The sequence below is a fragment of the Chlamydotis macqueenii genome, chromosome 8 (genome assembly GCF_036417535.1).
Source record: "Chlamydotis macqueenii isolate bChlMac1 chromosome 8, bChlMac1.mat, whole genome shotgun sequence".
In the NCBI taxonomy this organism is placed as follows: Eukaryota; Metazoa; Chordata; class Aves; order Otidiformes; family Otididae; genus Chlamydotis; species Chlamydotis macqueenii.
Window position 1 is genome coordinate 10,592,666 of NC_141563.1, and position 7,070 is coordinate 10,599,735.

General features: G+C 47.8%; 1 protein-coding gene across 1 annotated transcript in view; it reads right to left on the minus strand.

The window, feature by feature from the left end:
• The window catches only part of C8H1orf21 (chromosome 8 C1orf21 homolog), a 119,394-nt gene extending 115,371 nt beyond the window's left edge, over positions 1 to 4,023 (minus strand). Inside the window, exon 1 of the mRNA XM_086753554.1 lies at positions 3,817 to 4,023. The gene's annotated coding sequence lies outside the window, so the exon portion shown is untranslated. The remainder of the gene's footprint in view (positions 1 to 3,816) is intronic.
• Between the last annotated feature and the right edge of the window lie 3,047 nt (positions 4,024 to 7,070).

Here is a 7,070-nt window from a genome sequence, read left to right on the forward strand (position 1 = left end):
CAATGGAACTGCCAGCCCAAAGGCTGCCTTGAGTGATGACTGCAGGAAGGGTTTACCAGGAGGAAACTCCGCAGTTACAGTTTTTCTATGCACCTGTAAGTGGCCTCATCAGAAAAGATACTGAGCTAGAGAGATCTCTAAACCGACAAAGAGTAACTGCACTTATTCAGTCCACAAAATTGAAGAGAATAAGATATCAACAAGTTAATAAGTCAGAGCTGAAGCAGACTAGTACCATTAAAAGAAATAGTCTTAAAATTACTGATTTAATATCACATTCCACACTACCTCCTCTCTGAAGGTCCTACAATAATATAGCCTCAATAATATTACCTATTCACAGAAGTACCTCTTTAGTTTCCAGTATACCCAAACTGTGGTAGTGTACATTCAGTCACAAATGTTACCCAGCACAAAGATGAGCCAGTAGCATAGCGACATAGATTTGCAAGCACCTGTGAAGTCCCTAGCTGCCCACTTATATAGAATTAAACGCAGGCAGCAAGGAAATAAGTAGTAGTAATAATTTTTAAAACCCCTTCTGGAGTATTTTTCAATGCATATCCAAAACGTAGTCCTGTTCTGTCATCTTCTGCTGAAGGACAGAAGAGTAGCATCCTCAAGGGTACCTTACCTTTCCCTGAACAAGAGGAAGGTTGGAAGGGCTCAGGCTCCACATGAACACGAAGGCCTCTGGAAAATTGACTGCCAGGAGTCAGTTATTCCTCCTTTCCCCCAAACACTTGACGCCATTGCATACTGTAATAACAGTGGGCATATTTCACAATTTTTAGAGCAAGACCCACTTCCAGAGCACTAGAGCCCAGGCGAGATCACTGCGCTGCAACCACAGACCAGGGTCCAAGCGAGGCACTGCGTGCACAGACGCAAAGAGAGGTCCTTGCCGTAACGCCGACAAACACTCCCTCTCCTCCCCGCGCTCTAGCTACCTTCCCCACATCCCAGGCTCCCACCTTTCCCTTTCTTGTCTCTCCTGGCGGGGTCCCACCTTCGATACACAGCAACGCCTGTGCCGACCTTTGCCATGCAGGGCACACGTCATCACCTCCTCTCTGAGCAGATTCAGGGAGACCAGCCTTAAAAATCTCTCCTGCAGCAACGCTGCTTCCACAACAGCAAGAAATAGCCAATTAATAATGGACCGGTTGAGGGGCTGCCAGCTTCAGCAAACATGGCTGGAATTACTTTTTTTTTTTTTTTAATTTAAAAAGCTTCCAGTTGAGTGTTGGTCATCTAGACGCAACATCTGCGCTGCAATTAGCGCAGAGCCTGCACAGCACCCCAGGCACGATCGGGCTGTGCACAAAGACGTTTGCCGAGGCCTTTGCTTGTCAACCAAATGAAGCTGAAAGTAAGTTTGCCCATGCATGTGGGCAGAATCTAACGCTGCACAGAAGCTCCTGCAGTACAGACAGTCAATAGCAAGTGCATTATAATCCTGAGAAGTTTACAAAAAACTTATTTACTCTGTTACTGTCTACACTCGTTGTGTTTTTCTCCAGTACTTCCAACACGCTAACTGCAGTGGATCTCTGATGTAACAGTCACTCTGATCCACAATTTTATATATATATCATTTGTTTACCCAAAGCTGAATGATCATTTCAACCTATGTTAATCTGACTGCACAACAAACTACAGCAGCCGTAAATAACCAAGCTGCTCTCTCCGGCACAAATTAGTTGAAATCACTCATTTCAGCATCTCGCTTCTTTTAAAAAATGAAGTGAAAAAGATAATGGAGAAAGAAAACAATAAAAGTACCCAGCCACTGCTTTCACAGTCAACTGCTGTACCAGACATATCGTGGCATGCAGATGCGACGTAGTAACTTCACACCTGGTGCAGGCTGCGAGCACAAGGTAAAGCAAAAGCTTTCAACTGCTGAACAATATTGCACAATTAAAGCACATTCTGCTAGATCTTACTCACAGCTCCAGTGCAGGCTATTAAGCAAACTATACAGTGTGGATTTTCAAAACAAGTAATTGCACGTATATAAACAAAGGCCATAATTTACATGGCAGATCCCATAAAAGCTTATCTCCCGCGTGACGTCACACCCATAAATTACAACTTACAGTACCAGTTCCAAACTGCTCCTGCCCTCCCACCTCAAAAATATCAAACACTGCTCATCCATGCCTGTGCCTCTTGGAAATAAACACACATGATGTGCCTCTGGAGACAGAGTAGTATTTAAAGATTCTTCAGACAATAGGAAGATTTATAATTATTACTGTATTGCATCATCATAAAGTCTTAAACAAATCAAGCTGCCTTATCATACAACGCTTAAGATAATATAAGGTTAAACAACATCAGGCAATACCAGTGCACTCCACTTGTACCAAAGGGCAAATACCTCCAAGCCCCCAATACATGGGAGATCTTCAGAAACATGTAGCCTTACCGCTATTATCAAACAGCAAGTTAGAAAAGTAAAACAAAAACACACCTATTTCTTTGAACAGACTCAGGACTAGAACTTTTCCAGGGAAATCCCACCAACTAGGGCATGGGGAAGGTGAAGGGCAGGTGAATGGGAAACATTCAGCATTCAACAACATTCAGCATTCAACAAAATCAGCATCTCTCAGTTTTAGTACACCAGTCCATGACCAGCTCAGGAGAAATCAAGAGGCAGCATCGGGGGCTAATACGAAACTGCTTATTGATCGCATCCAGCTTTCTATAGCATGCAACAGAACTCATCCTCTTGACTGATACCCATGGCGGCAGCCTCATCGCAGAAGTTACAGAGCAGAGAGGCATCAGCAAACGACTCTCTAACCAACACGTATCTGAATACCTTTGTAAGGGAAAGCAAGCTAAGTATCTCTGCTCCAGGCTCAAATATCTACTCCTCCGAGTCCACAGTCACCCACGAATCTGTAACAATTATCCTAGTGCCCCTATGATCTGCTCACACCGGGAGACTACCTACACAGCAGGCCCTGCACCAGGGTGGAAAGAGGCTCCACCAACTCCATCCACGTCTGCTGAGCCTGTGCCATCTCCCATCACGCTCAGCCAGCACCGAATTCACCATTTCTGCGTGTTATTACGAATCTGACACCACATCAGTGCAAGCACAGTCTGACATCTACAGTTAACGCGGTGACGGTGTAAGTGCCGCCTGGCGTACAGGCATTCGGTGTTGCAATAGGCTTGCTGCTGAACCCTTGAAAGAGAAGATACACATATATTTTTTTATATATATATATATATATATATAAAATCTGCTTACAGAAAGCCTCACGGTGACTTGTTTCTCCTCCATGAGGCCGGCAGACCTGCGGCCAGCCACGTCCCTCTGCGAGCGGAGGGAAACGCACCCAGAGACCCCCCCGCCTCGCAACGCTCCTCAGCCCCGGCACCCCCCAAACCACACAGCCGCCGTCCGAACCCCCGGGCTGCCCGTCCGGATGGGAAAACCTTGCCCACCCTACAGCCATTTCGCCTCCAAGCCCTGACCCACCCCCCCCCCCCCAGAACCGGGGTCTGGCAGCACTTGGCGAACTGCGGAGGAAGGCGCCCGCTCTCCCTACAAAGCCCGGCGGGGTCATGAATAAAACATCGCCCAGAGCGGGGCGGGGGGGGAGGGAGGGGGGAAGACGGGGGGACACAGGGAGAAATAAGGGAATAAAAAGGCCGCGCGGCGGCTGGGGGACGTGGTGGCGAGCACGGCCCCGCGGACAGCCCCCCGCCCCAGGCCCAGGCCCGGGCCTCCGCGGGGGAAGCGGCTCCCCTCAGCCCCCCGCCCGCCCCCGCCGGCACCCGGGGGACGCTCACCTCCGGAGCCGCCGCTCGGAGCGGCTCCCCCGCCGCCGAGAGCCGCCGCCAGGCGCCGGGCGCGGCTCGGGGATCCGGGTTCGGAGAAGACGGGGAAGCGCGGGGGGAACCGGGCGGCTCCAACACAGTGCGCGACCGCGGCGGCGGCAAACGGCGGCGGCAGCCGGGCGCGGAGCGGCCTCTCCCGGGAACCGGGGCGGGCCGAGGCGGGGAAGGGGCGGCGCGGAGCCGGGGAGAGGCCGCGGAGGAGGAGCCCCCGCGCACCGCCCTCCCCTGAGCGCCGCGGGCTGCGCTCCGGCCCTTCCTGCGGGGCCGCCGGTAGCGGGGGCCGCCGGTAGCGGGGGCCGCGTTAGGTCGGGCGGCGGCCGGTGCTAGGCCTCCTCTTTCCCCGCCACCGCCTCCCGCCTTCGCTCCGCGTCTGGAGGGGCCAGGCCGCCCCCGTCACCCTCGGCCGCGGGGCCAGTGGGAGGCGGAGCGGGGGGCGCGGGCCTGTTTTGACAGGGCGGGTGCGAAATGGGTTAGGATCCTGAGGAAAACAGTTAAAAACCAGAGTGTGTCCTTAATTGAAATGAAGGGCCTCGTAACTGCCCATGAAACGGCTGTAAAGTGTCTTAAAAATGCGCCCTTTCGAATGCTTTGTTTCAAACAACTAACGGGCAAGGATAATGTGTCATTTTTATAGTCATTTTGGAAAACCTTAAAAAATTTTCCCACTAGCCAATTTGTTCTTTTCCGTTGACTGCTAGGAATGAAGTCGCGGTGATCATCAGCGCTGTGCTTTTTAATTACTTCACTGAACTCTCGTTTGCGCGCGAGGGTGGAAAAAGCGCAGGGATAGGACTTTTTCAGGTCAAGCTGTCATTAATACGCTGCCTGGTTTTACGTGCAGGGTTTGTGTGAGCGGTTCAGCACCCTGAAAGGGCGACGGTGAGCACAAGGACGTTCCCGCTCCCTTTCCTAAAACTCTGTACCCACCTCGGTGGGCGAACAGGCCTCTCCTGAGCAAGAAGGAAGGCCCAGCACTCATTGGAGAGCAACTCAAGTATCCACAGTCCACGGTATCTCCAGGCAGGAGTCTGAGTACGTTGAGGTGGGAGAACACTAGGCATCTAGGAAAGGTCAGAGATGCAAAAATACAGACTTCCGTGCCCTTGTTGTCCTTCTCCCACTCAGCAGTGGGTCAGCAGAGTGGTTCTCCACCTTACTGTGGAAATTTTTTTCCCAGGAACGCAATGCGTATCAGCTTTCTTGCAGCATGCACCCAAATTTTCATAGGCAAAACTATGATTTTGTATTCACAGAGGCATAGTTTTTAATGAAAATGACTGTTGACTGAAAAAAAATGGACATTGAGGTGAAGCTTCTTTGAAGATCTGGTTATAAAAGCTTTCTCAGGTTATTTCTGCCAGGAAATGCCACCATGTGAACTAGAAAGCCTCCAACAAGCCTACATTCTTTTCATCACTTACATCACTTCAATAATCCAGGCAGATATGTTTTCATTTAAGGACATTTTTTCCTTCACCATTATGAAAATGTTAAATAAGTTAGTTTGCCAAATCCTTGGCAAGATCCCCTTTGCAGTCATTTCTACCTTCATCTTTCTAGCAATCTAATTATTTTTCTCTGCATTGGATATCACTACCAGAAAGGTGGACATAAATAACATCAAGAGATTCCAAAAGAGGGAATATTTTCAACTCTAGGTTGACAACTTTGAAGTCATCCAACTTTGTTTTTCACCCTTTTCACTGCAGAGAGCCTGGTACCATTTCCAAAGATATATGGAGCTTTTACAGGGAAAGATATATCATTGCTATCCCACTATAAACTGTGCTTCCAGTAAAAATGATTGTATAAGAACAGCATAAAGCCTCTGCAAACAAGCCTCCCTGACGTTTTCCTTGTGATGTGCGCAGCTAGTTAACATTAATAATATAATTATTTACATGTAAATCCATTTCCTTATGCATAAATTTGTTGATCAAGTATTTGTCTACCACTCTCACATAGTCAAAGACATGTCTAAAACCAGAAAATAGTTATTTCCCTGATTTCTCATGTTTGTTTTACTCATTTTTGAGAAGAGACATTGCATACCGGAGAGTTATTTTTAGAAGGTGAAAATGATAAATAGTGTAAACAATATCTGATATCCAGAACATATTTGGTACCAACCGTAGCCCACATCAACGGAGCCTGGTCCTCTGTCCCTGACTAGCGGTGCCTGAACTGTGTATTAGTTAATTACTCTAAGAACAAATTTTGGTTTTAATATCAAAACCAAGGGCTGGGAGTTGTTCCTGCAAGAAGACAACAAGTTTCATCCTGACTTTTTTGTACAGTACAAAAGAAATCAGCTTTCCCAATTCAGGTCTCCTGCTGCTGTGGAAAAGAATTGACTTGGATATGGGGGAGCCATGGACTAAAAAGCACCCAGAGACAAATATTCGCAAAGACAAAACTGTTGTTATAAGAAAAAGAAAAAACACGAGCCTCTCAAAACTCTTGGAAAGGAGAAAGATGAGGATAGAAATTAGCATTGAGAGAGTCAGTGGCACCAGAGATTGCACATGGTTGTCTTCTTTTGATAGAAGTTCCACCTCTGGGCCAAATTCTGGCACACTAAATTTTGGGACCCGTTCTTCTCCAAGGCAGTAGCTTGTGTGCCGCTGAAATCCACAGGCTTATTTTCAGGGAGCCCTCTCCAAGCAGGGCTACCTCTGGTGTCAATGGGAGCTTCCTTCCCGTCAACCCTGACCCAGCAAGGCACAGATGGAGCAGAGAGAGTGATGTGCACAATTAATTTCCAACAACACGAGCAGACTTTAAAGCTGGTGAGTTGATGTCTCAAAGTCTGAAATTTTGCACTATGAGAGGTTATTTGTTGGCTTGATCAATGCATTGTTTCTATTTTGATGAATCAGTTTGATTAGGACATGGTTTTTACCCAGGCTGATGTATATTATTTCCTATAGAGATGCAATCGTAGTGGGAATATGGACGTGTTTTCTCACGCTTGTACTCACATTATGCTGTCATAGCGCACTTACATTCACAGAGGAGCATTTTCAGTACAATAACAGTAACTACATGGGGAGAGTTAAAAGTGTTACAGCTGGTGTATGTGTAGAACAAGCCTTGAAGATGTGAAACGTAAAAGGGAGTGCTGGAAACAGCAAGCCTCTTAAGAGAGCAGTTAAAACAGTGGTGTGGAGATATCAGTTTGGTCTGTTTATGCAAAAAAAAAACCC